The sequence below is a fragment of the Podarcis filfolensis genome, assembly GCF_964270895.1.
Source record: "Podarcis filfolensis genome assembly, chromosome: 1".
Classification (NCBI taxonomy): domain Eukaryota; kingdom Metazoa; phylum Chordata; class Lepidosauria; order Squamata; family Lacertidae; genus Podarcis; species Podarcis filfolensis.
The window spans coordinates 112,187,837-112,200,244 of record NC_139604.1 but is presented as its reverse complement, the minus strand read 5'-3'; the positions used below and the strand labels follow the sequence as shown (position 1 = coordinate 112,200,244).

Below are 12,408 nucleotides of genomic sequence, written 5' to 3'. Positions count from 1 at the left end.
GAACCCCCATTGTTGTGAGTTTTTGAGAGTGTGTTGCGAGTTTCTTTGGCTGAGAGTTGGCATGAAAGATTATTATTATATTATTTATTCATTTATTTATTGAATTTATATACTGCCCTATACCCGGAGGTTTCGGATGGAGTCCTGGGTGAGATTCCATTCTAGAATCCATTCTAGAATCATATCTGTGTAGTTTATTTCTGTAGCAAAAACATATTTTTTGCTTTTTGTGAAATATTTCCTGCTCCAAATCATTAACATAATTAGTAGGACCACATGTAGCCCATCAAAATGGATTATGGATACTAAGGCAAAAAGAGAAAGGGTTGCCTTGTACTATATTTTTAGTACTCAGCTGCAGTAAACAAGTACAAAATATGTGCATGTCATGTCAGATATGAAGTATGAAATTACCTCTCCCTTCCCTTTTACACCCTGCTTTTCCACATTAAAAATTAAACATATAATTATCTTTGCAACCTGGGCACTTAGTGTGCTTGTGGTTGCTATTCTGGATTTCTTCAATCCCACTCCTCTTAAAGCTACAGAAACTGAAATACGTAACTGATCATAAAATAAACTGGGGTCAAATTCTGGGGTCAATAAAGCAAATGTCTTTTGTCGAGACTGAAAGTGTTTCCATATTATTTGGCATTCCTAAAACCTGCAAGTGGGGCTCTGCTGATCTCCACAAGTACAAATGGAAAAGAAGGGAGAGGGAGAGGGAATTAGTAGAATTACAAGTTTCAATCGGTAGTACGAATCACAAGTTTCAAGTTTGCTGTGCTAAAAGGATGCAGCATTTAACCTGTGGAGTACTGCTTTCTCCACATACAAGTTCATGATAAACTATGTATAGGGTGATATTCTGGTGCATCCTAAGATTTAACCCACCAAACATTTAAAAAATAAAAAAAAATCATATGCAATGGCTAGCTCCCATGTACTTCTTGCATACCATGAAACTCCATTCGCCGACTGTACTACATTCAAAACAATTATATCACTATATTCAAAATGAACCCTTGCATACGTATAATTAACGAGCAGAACTGTTAAAGCTAGAATACTGTACTGTGAAAGAGTCTGCTTAATTGTGGTAGGTATCAGTTTCTGCCACATGTGCTGTGGATTTTTTTTTATCATAATCCATTAAATAGATAAAGACTACTAATACATTTTATCATGGAGGATTACACGTTCTCCCGTTCCTCTGAAGCAGCAAACTGACATAAAATATGAAGCGAGCCATTTGCAGTACAGTTCTAAAAACTATTTCAGCTATCATTGTCATTTTCTTATTATTGAATTCTAACGGATTGCTGAAATATGTGAGCTTTCGAAAAATATTCACAAATGTTATTTCTTGCTTTAGTAAGAAGAATGGTTTAAAAACAAAAAAACAAAACAAAACCCAGAGTGTGAGCTGGGCCTCCTTTTCTGTCTCTCTGCCACAAACTGGTTCCAGACCAACGGTGCCGAAAACAAGAGAGCTCATCACTGACCTTGGGGAGGGGTTGCAAATAGGAATATGAAGTGGCAGGTGGCCATGCTGCTTTTGTACAGAAGCCAAGCTCAGCTCCCATCTATTGGTTAGATATAATGAATGTCCTACTGCGGCTACCACAAACAGCACTGGGCCCTGCTCTAGTTGGGTGGGAGGCCCTTTGCTGGGAATATGCTAAGGGCTCCTGGAGTCTGGAACTGGCACTGCCTACCTGCTACCCCACCCCACTCCAGGTTTTGGGGAGTTCTAGAGTCCCTAGAATTAATCATGTTTGAAGAAGAGCAACCACCATCATTTCATTATTTTGTCTTAGTTGGACTTGCTGAACATTTTAATCTATATAGATTATATGGAGTCATACAGTCGTCGTCCCCCCCCCCCAAGTTGGCTAAGAAAAAACTCCACTGCTGAATCTCCATGCTAGGCTGGTGGGGTACATCCATTTAACACCTAGAAAAGTCCAGTAGACAGCAATACAGTCTCTGTTAGAATTAAGTCTCTTAACTTTTAACTACTTGGGAAGTTAGAATTGTAGAGGAGGCAGATACAGCAAAGTTCATCTAGTAGTCTACTGCTCTGGAGACGGTTTTATTAGCTTCAATTAAATGAATTTGCTAAAGGTCACAGAGTGCATGCTTGTTCTTCAGCGCAGAGCAGTCTCCACTGAACGCAAGGTGGAATTAACGATGCAACTGGGCAGTCGGACACTCAGAGGGCTAAACTGGTGCAGGCTTCGGTAGCACATAGTCTATGAGGATCTGGATGAAAGTCAACACAGAGGTTACTTCTCATAGAATCATAGAGTTGGAAGAGACCACAAGGGCCATCGAGTCCAACCCCCTGCCAAGCAGGAAACACCATCAGAGCACTCCTGACATATGGTTGTCAAGCCTCTGCTTAAAGACCTCCAAAGAAGGAGACTCCACCACACTCCTTGGCAGCAAATTCCACTGTCGAACAGCTCTTACTGTCAGGAAGTTCTTCCTAATGTTTAGGTGGAATCTTCTTTCTTGTAGTTTGGAACCATTGCTCCGTGTCCGCTTCTCTGGAGCAGCAGAAAACAACCTTTCTCCCTCCTCTATGTGACATCCTTTTATATATTTGAACATGGCTATCATATCACCCCTTAACCTCCTCTTCTCCAAGCTAAACATGCCCAGCTCCCTTAGCCGTTCCTCATAAGGCATCGTTTCCAGGCCTTTGACCATTCTGGGTGCCCTCCTCTGGACACGTTCCAGTTTGTCAGTGTCCTTCTTGAACTGTGGTGCCCAGAACTGGACACAGTACTCCAGGTGAGGTCTGACCAGAGCAGAATACAGTGGCACTATTACTTCCCTTGATGTAGATGCTATACTCCTATTGATGCAGCCCAGAATTGCATTGGCTTTTTTAGCTGCCGCGTCACACTGTTGGCTCATGTCAAGTTTGTGGTCAACCAAGACTCCTAGATCCTTTTCACATGTACTGCTCTCAAGCCAGGTGTCACCCATCTTGTATTTGTGCCTCTCATTTTTTTTGCCCAAGTGCAATACTTTACATTTCTCCCTGTTAAAATTCATCTTGTTTGTTTTGGCCCAGTTCTCCAATCTGTCAAGGTCGTTTTGAAGTGTGATCCTGTCCTCTGGGGTGTCAGCCACCCCTCCCAGTTTGGTGTCATCTGCAAATTTGATCAGGATGCCCTTGAGTCCATCATCCAAGTCGTTGATAAAGATGTTGAATAAAACCGGGCCCAAGACAGAACCCTGTGGCACCCCACTAGTCACTCTTCTCCAGGATGAGGGGGAACCATTGATGAGCACCCTTTGGGTTCGGTCATTCAGCCAGTTACAAATCCACTGAGTGGTAGCATAGTCAAGACCGCATTTTACCAGCTTCTTTACAAGAATATCATGGGGCACCTTGTCAGATGCCTTGCTGAAATCAAGGTAGGCTACATCCACTGCGTTCCCTTCATCTACCAGGCTTGTAATTCTGTCAAAAAACGAGATCAGGTTAGTCTGACATGACTTACCTCAACAGAGGCTGCTTCTCTATACTGCCACTCTTAGGTACCTTGCAAGACAATTTTGGCAACATTTTCTAAAATGGAAATATATGACCCCGAGTCCTTGAGGCACTAGATTATGGTGGTTCAGAAGGCTTTAAAGGTGGTCTGAGCAGAGGTGGCAGGAATTGAGTTGACAGTACAGGCAAGGAGCCAAAGCCATTAATGCAGTCCATAAGATGAAAGAAGACCACTGGACTGAACAAGCTGTGTAATAGAGTAGGAAGCAAACCAGGGAGGCAGATGAGAAAAGGAAGTGGTTAAAGGAACAGCCAAAAAAGTTCTTTTGGACCAGCCTAGTGCCCTCTCCAGACTATATCAGATTCCTCACACTGATAATGGCTCCTGTGTACATGAATGGAGAACAGAGAGGTGTGTGCAAGTCTGTGCAGAAACTAGTCTGTTATGCAAAAATAAAAATTACATTACTCCATCCACTTTTGCTTCTGGCCCTGATCAGTATTGGCACATGGCCCCACTGGTTGCCCATAAGGGAATGCAGCCCTTGGATGAAAAAAGATTCCACACCTTGGTGTTGAGATACTGAGCTAGATGAACCAATGGTTTGACTCAGTCTAATGCAACTTCCTGTGTTCTTTAGATGCCTCATAAATACATCTTTATTTATGCTGGCAACAGGATTTAATTTTATTGGTTTGGTTTGCTCCGCTCTGCGTGGCTGTGACCTGGTAATTTGTAATAATATATTTGTTTTTAACAGTAGTTTTATTGTTGTTTTATTATCGCATGTGTTTTTTTGAGCAATATGTTATTGAAAAAATGGCCTGTACATTTAAAAACTAATCTAAATATTTCAGTTTTTTTCTTTTACAATTGAACAACACACATAGCTCCTATTAAATCAATATAAATATCTCAGTAATCAGCCTGTAAGTAAATTACGTCTTATTTGCCACAAGTAAAATCACGTTTCTGTGTTACAGATGTTATTTTATTACTGCTTCAACCTTTGGCAAGCAAAGGCATTGGGAGATAAACAGCTCAGTGCAAACTACCAGCTTTGAATAATAAAGCTGTTTTAGAGCAGTTGCATTAATGTCTAGTTATAAATAACACTGGTCTGTCAATAATGCAAAAAAAAAAGTTAGTGCTTCTTTCAGTGGTGAACTGTTTTGATTGCTGCATAAGTTAAACTGATCCCAGGGAAAAATTAACTACACTTCAGCAACTTTGTTCCTAAGGTTGGAATCCTTAGATATATTCCAACTGAGTTGACATCATGCACTATCTGTCTTAACCCAATGGATTTTAAGCTTTGTACTAGTAAGCCTTGAAAGCTGAAAAAGGGATTCCTCAATGAGAAGATGGAAGAAGATGGAGAACAATTGTGGAGAAAAATCACCCCAGTTGAAAAAACAAAGTAAGGGTTTATGAGTGTCAGTCTTCCAACTAAAATCAATTATGACTGCATATATACTTCGGTTGAATTAACACCCTACAGCATTATCTAAATCATTTCAAAACCATCTTTCAATATAAATACCCCCAGGCACATAACAACAGAACCCGTGTAAAACATTAAAAAGCCATGCTGTGGATCAGACCACAGGCCTTTCTAGTCCAGGATTCTTCCTGGTTGACATGATTCCTATGGGAAGCCAGCAAGCAGGACGAGAGCAACAGAGCAATACAAAAAGGAGAAAAAAATCAAAAATCAAATATCTTTAATACGGTCAGTGACCAGGAAGCAATTTATAAAAATATGACATTAAAAGTAGTATTGTGCTACAAATAACAGTAGAAATATGGCCAATTCACAGAATTGGTGCTTATATTTATAACCAGGTTTTGACTTTTAAAGTTTTAAAAATTCAATTCAGGTGTCACTACTGTTTATTATCGTTCCTTCGATGTTTACAATTTGAACTCCGTTGTTGACATCATTGCTCGTCTTATTCTTGTTGCAATGTAACAGTACTTTGCCACGGACCTGTTAATTTCGGGCTCTTTGTCAGCTAAGAGGTGTCTGATATAGGTGTCGTCTGTACTGCGAGGTATTTTCCTCAAAATCGGTTCGATCAGCTCTTTTCTTGAGTCTCGATATAATGGGCAGTATAAGATGACACGCCCAATGGTTTCGATTTCATTGCTGTTACAGGGACATAATCTTTGTTCGATCGGTATTTTATTGTATCTTCCCTCTAGAAGAGCTGAAGGGAGAGCGTTAAAGCGGGCCCTGGAAAATGCCCATCGGTGTTTAGCGTTGTCTAGAACTTTGAGATAGTTTGCTAGATGGGGCCTTTGGGGGTTGTATAGAAGTTTGTAAGTTATCGGAAGTTGATTAAAGTCATTTTGGGCTTCAATGTCCCTGAGTCTTTCTTTGATTATGTTCTTGGCCCTTCCCCTTTCTAAACTTAATAGATACTCTGGGGAGAGACCATATGTGGCCAGTTTTCTGAGAGTGCCCTTCAACCAACTAGATTGGAATTTGTCAAGAAGCACCAGGGAAAGTAGTCCAGCCGGCGAGTTGTTAAGTCTTAGCCAAGTGCATAAGGTTCTTATCCATACTTTGGCTTTAATGCTGTATAAGCCCGCTTCCAGTCGTAGGGTGGCGTTTGGGACGCATTTAGGTGTTTGCAGGAGTGATCTAAGGAAACCTGATTGTATCTTTTCATATGGGTCTAGATTAGAGAGGGAGACGAGTGGTGCGCCGTATAGTATTTGTGCTGTTGGTTTTGCAACGAATAGTTTAATTGTAGCAGGAATGAAATTTCCTCCCGTTGTACGATGGAATCTTAGGATTGCTGTTGTACTTTTTTGTGCTGTAGAGGAGCTGTAATTTATGTGGGCAGTCTTCTTCCTTGATGCTTGGAATATAACTCCTAGATATTTAAAGCATGTCACTTGTTCAATCTCCTGATTGTCTAAATTCCATCTGTATATTTTTCTTTTGTTAGAGAAAACCATGATTTTTGTTTTTTGGTAGTTCACTGTTAATTTCTCTTCTCTACAGTATTGGGATAAGCTGTTAAGAGCACTTTTGAGGCCCATCTGAGTCTGGGACAATATAACCGCATCGTCTGCATAGAGTAGGATAGGCAGTTTTTTGTCTACTAATTTTGGGGCGTGTGTATCCGCTCCTTGTAGGTGGTCTATTAGGGAGTTTATATAGATGTTGAACAAAAAGGGGGCCAAAATGCATCCTTGTTTAACTCCCTTTGTTGTTCTAATGAAATTAGAGAGTTGACCTTCTTGGCTGCATCTTATACGAAGTCGTGTGTTGTTGTACAATTTGTATATTAGTAGCAGCAGACGTCGGTCTATGGATGATTTATTAGATTTGTCCCAGAGTCGGGTTCTTGGGATGGAGTCAAAGGCTGCTTTAAAATCTACAAATGCTGCGAATAGGTGGTGATTGTGGTGCGACGTGTATTTCTCAGCTAGGTGCTGTAGGATCAGGCAGTGATCCATTGTGGATCTCCCCTGTCTAAATCCTGCCTGTGCATCATCAAGAATCTTCGCTCTTTCTATCCATTCGCACAGTTTCTCGCTGAGGTGTTTAGCGTATAATTTACTTATTATATTCAGGAGGCTTATAGGTCTATAGTTGGAGGGATCGTCCCTCGAGCCTTTCTTGTAAATGGGAATAATGATGGAAGTCCCCCAGTCGTGCGGAATCTGTGCAGTTCTATCTATATATGTGAACAGAGAGGCTAGCAAGGGGGCCCACCAGTTCGCATTGGTTTTAAAAAGTTCCGCTGGTATACAGTCAATTCCGGGGGCTTTCCCGTTCTTTAGTTGGTCAATCAGCAGATGAGTCTCTGTTATTGAGACTGCTGGCCATGGCTGTATCTGATCTTCTGGTATGTCTAATGCATAGGACTCATCGCTAGATTCCTCGTAAAGATTATGGAAGTGTGTTTCCCAAGCTTTCATTGATATGCAGCAGGATAGTTGTGATAGGCCCCTATCCGGCTGTACAGCTACGATTCTCCAGAATAATGATGGGTTACTTGATTTGGAGGCCTCTATCAGTTGCTGCCATAATAACTTCATTGCGTATCTTTTCTTTTGTGTCAGGAGTTTTTTGTAGCTTCTTTTGGCTTCAAGCATCTTTTGTCTGTTATCCTCTGTTGGATTATCCTTATGGCAGATGAAGGAGTGGATCAATGATTTCTTGGAGGTTATACACTCGTGATCGAACCACTCCCTGGAAGTTTTCCTATGATGGGGAGACTTGGAATTCGGTTTTACAACAAACTCTTGAATTTTTTGTATAAGCATTTCATATGTTGTCATCATGTTCAGGGCACTCTCCTCTGTTTCTAGGCACCCTTTCATAATTGCTTTTGAGAGACGGTAGCTCTCCTCAGATTTGTACCAATTAGATATCCGCTCGCTCACTTGTCCATTCCATCTGATTTTCTTGAGGCCTGTTCCGGGTGTTAGATCTGGTTGATATCTGTGTTGTGGTTTGGGCAGATCAAAGGGTAAATCACACACGAGGGATAAAGGTAGGTGATCACTTTCAGCTCTTGCTGTAATGTTGAATTTTGATATCCTAGGGATCAGGTCCTGGGAAGCAATGCAATAATCTATCGTTGACAGTTTGTGTCCTGACCAATATGTATATTGACCAGGATAATCTCCTTGTATAGCCCCATTCAGTAAGTGTAGATTCTGTCTGTAGGCCATCTGTGCTAAATGTAGTCCTCCAATGTTGCATGTCTTATTGTAGGATGATCTTGTCATTAGGGGTGGGATAGTTTCCATTTCTGGAGGCCATTGGTGAAAATGTGCGTATAGGGCGTTGTCATTGGGGCCCACTCTTGCGTTTAGGTCACCAGCTAGTAGTATCATGGCTGACGGGTGTTGTCTCCTCCATTGCACCAAGTGGGCTTCCACTTCTTTCCATAGTTGTTCTACTTGTGCCTGCCGTCGACATGTAGGTAAGTATAAGTTTATGCATAGCAGTTTGCTTTGTCCAAAATCTAAAACTGCTGCTACAGGCCATTCATCATTGGAGGGTAATTGGGTAATATTAGCTTGTATCTGCGTTGAGAACAGTAAGGCTAAGCCTCCTTTGGGTCTGCCCCCTCTTTGACTAGGTGTTGCTCTTTTTATACACGAGTGGTAATTATCCAGGTAGAGCTCGTCTATCGACCAGGTTTCCTGGATGAATAGGATGTCAAATTTAGTGAGGAAGTCCATTAGATTGGGATCTTTGCTTTTAGCTCCCCACCCTGCGATGTTCCACGTACAGGTGGTCAGCTTGTGATTTTTGATTGTCAAACATCTCAAGGGACAATCAAACTTAGTCTTATGGCCAATTTGGGATTTATCATTCATTATGTCCCTTTTGGGGTGTATAGTGGGACATTTTGGCACGGTGTGTGCTTGGACATATTTTAGTGTCCCGGAGGGGCGTTCTTTCCTCGTGACCTTATTTCAGTCATCCGTGTGAATGGTGTCTAGGGCTCCTAGGTTGTCCACAAAGATTGAACCGTTCTTGCCTGGTGGTACCGCTATTTCAGCTTGATGTGTTATTGTTTTCTTTGCCATAGGTGGTTCCGTAGGTACGAGTTCCTCTGGCGATAGGAATCGCCTTAGTGTCCACTCACTGTTGGATAAAGGTTTTGTGGTATAAGTTGCATAGTTAAATTCCCTGGTGACGGGTGTGGCTAGGAGTGTAATAGATTTCCTTATGGATGCTAATCTTTCAATTAGTGCGTCCTGAGCTTTATGTATTTGTTCAATAGTTGCTATGAAACGGTTTTCCTTCTCTATGCTGGAGCTTTCATCTGGTACGTGGTTTGGGGATAGGGTTTTTGGTCTTTTAGCCAGCTGGTTTGGGGCTTTATCTGCCTCTAATTGAAGCATCTTACAGTTCTCGTCCATCATAGACATTGTCGGCTTTATTTTTATCTTATCAGTCTTGATTGTTTCGATGAGAGGAGTGGGAGTACCGGACACTTCGAATAGGCGAGTCACCTGCAATCCAACCCTTTGTAGCTTGTCCTTATTGTCTGAAACTAGTTTGGTTGTGTGCCAGTCTCTGAATGTTACCACAACTCTGTTTAGGTCCTTGTCTGATGGCAGAAATTTAACATTAATGATGTTTTCTGCTGGAACGAGCCCTCTAACGGCTAATTCAGTTTTCTTGAGAATATAGATTCTCTGTTGTGCTGGGGAAAGGAGATCTTTGTGCATGTATACAGGTAGGATGATAAGTTTTTGTTTATTTAGAATTAGATTTCTGCGAGAGTATGTTGTTTTAGGAGTAGTTTCTTGCTTAGGGCTCGGGTTTTCCCTTGATTTTCCCGCGGTTCCATTCGGGAGCGCTAGTTGCTCTGTTGAATTATGAAGCCTAGCCTTATGGAGTTCCTCTGTTGAATTGAAAAGCCCAGCCTTATGGAGGTTTTTATTTGGGCTTGGGCTTCGACTTTTATCAAGGGGTGGCAGAACTGGGTTAGCTGGGCTCGTTGGATTTGAATTCTCTAGTAGCTTAAATAGTCTTGTGAAGTTCGTTTTCTTTGTTCGAGATGGGAGCTTTGTCTTCCTTCCCATTTTTACGTTCTTGGGCTTCTTCTCTTTATTCCTGGGACACTTCCCCTTTAAGAGGGGTTTCTTGAGGTCTATTAAGTTTCCCTTCTGGTTTGCTTTGATCCTAGATGTTTTCCTTTTTTCCACCTCATGTCGGGTTTTATTTTCCTTAATGCTGTTATCGTTTGGTGTGCTAGAGAGAACTTTATATGAATGCAAGTTGTCTATTCTCCTAGTTATTTCAGTCAGGGTGGTAAGTAGGCCCAAGCATTCTGAGAGGAAGTCTTTGATGTGTCCCAGTTCTCTGCCTATCTGCAACTTCTGTTCATTTAACAGATCATTATATAACCCTGTTAGTGTGTAGGGGAGGCATTCCAAGTCCAGATATTGGGCTCTTGTGTCCTCCAGGTCCTCATTCGTCACAGTGTGAAACCCCATCTTCTCCCCGGGCCTGGGTCTTTGGGAGGGCTCATCTGTCTTAATTACTGGGTTTTCCTCTTGTGGCTCTTGTTCCTGCTCCAGCCCCGGTTGATTCACTGAGGTTTCATCTTCTATGGCAGCTTGTTTTATTTCCGTTGCCAGATTGACTCCCACCCCTTCTTCGTCTGTTTCCATGGGCTCCCTGTACCTGGTGCGGTCTATGGACCATTCGTGGGGGTGTCGTTTGTCAGCATTATTTATTTTGTCTGTTTTCGGTTTAAAATATTGTGAGATTTTCACCTGCCTTCCTCTTGTAGAGGGTTCAGCCGCTTTGGTGAGGGGGATTCCCAGCTCTTTATAGCTCTGTCTTGTGAACACCATTCTCTAAGTTGAAAGCTTCCCTTATTGGGCACTTTATTGTAGAAATAAAGGTAGAGGTAAAGTTTGGAAAACCGGTATCCAGGCTGTTGGATCAGGGAGCCTCCCTACCTTTCCCTCTTTAAGCCTTAACTTGGGGCGGGAGGGTATTCATGGGGGAGTTCTTGGACTTATCTTATCGAAGTTAGGCTCAATGGAGTTCAGCGGTTTCCTCTGCTTCTTTAGCTGTATTTAAGCCAATCCGTCGTCCGGGAGCTCCAAGGTTGTAAGTCAGTGTAGCAGTATCAGTAAACAGTGCGACGGTAAAACAATAAATAAACAATAAAACAATAAAAGACTAAACTAATTAAAACGAGGCGACGAGACAGACAGACAATAGTCTTTAAAGTCCTTAAGGTGCAGTTTTGAGGTCTTGAAGAGGCTAAAACTAATAAAAACTAATAAAAAACGCTTAGTTGAAGTCGGAGGCTCTAATTAGGCTGCTACCTCCGTCGCCATCTTCAAAAATAAATAAATAAATCTTTCGCCTTTTACTAAAAAGGAGAAAATGTTGGAAATAATATAACCACCAGGCAGGGCCAGATTTAGGTTTGATGAGGCCCTAAGCTACTGAAGGTAATGGGGCCCTTTATATGTCCAGCTGTCCTTTGTCAACAACAAATTGTGGCTGTTTTTGTGTTGAATATATGTTATTTGGTAATTTATGGACCAGTCCAAGCAGAATGTAAAGGTAAAGGGACCCCTGACCGTTAGGTCCAGTCGTGGCCGACTCTGGGGCTGCGGCGCTCATCTCGCTTTATTGGTGTACAGCTTCCGGGTCATGTGGCCAGTATGACTAAGCCGCTTCTGGCAAACCAGAGCAGCGCACGGAAATGCCGTTTACCTTCCCGCCACAACAGTACCTATTTATCTACTTGCACTTTGACGTGCTTTCGAACTGCTAGGTTGGCAGGAGCAGGGACCGAGCAGCGGGAGCTCACCCCGTCGTGGGGATTCAAACCACCGACCTTCTGATCGGCAAGTCCTAGGCTCTTTGGTTTAACCCACAGTGCCACCCGCGTTCCGAATGTAGAATGCAGAATGTAGGATGTAAAATGCAGAATGTAGGCACCCTATATATAGAAATGAGCAAACCAGTGATATTTTAGGGAGCAGGCAGGATCCATTACCTACATCATAGGAGCCTACTGTTGCTGTATGTAAATTTTATTTTATTTGTTTTTTATCTTATATTTTGGAAATGTACATTTTGGGGGGGGGGCAAGAGAATGGGGCCCTAAGCTATAGCTTGTTTAGCTTATACGTAAATCCGGCACTGCCACCAGGCCCCCCTCCAACAAAACCATGAGCTATTGGTTCTTTAGAAATAACCAGGGTCCTTCTCTCAAAGTCTAGGTGACACTTGGGAAAACCTTGGCTCCTCCTTTCAAACTCTCACAATCATTTACTGCACATGCTGAGAAACTGCACAAGAAAACAAAAGGGCATAAGGCCAGGCTTATTGGCTGGACAGAAGCTTAGGCATGCATAAACGAACCAGCACACCACAAACCCT

The 12,408-nt window shown here is 42.1% G+C and overlaps 1 protein-coding gene across 3 annotated transcripts in view; it reads right to left on the bottom strand.

Moving 5' to 3' along the window:
- SPATA7 (spermatogenesis associated 7) overlaps nt 1–12,408 on the bottom strand; it is a 60,678-nt gene that overhangs the window by 47,106 nt on the left and 1,164 nt on the right. The window lies entirely within an intron of this gene.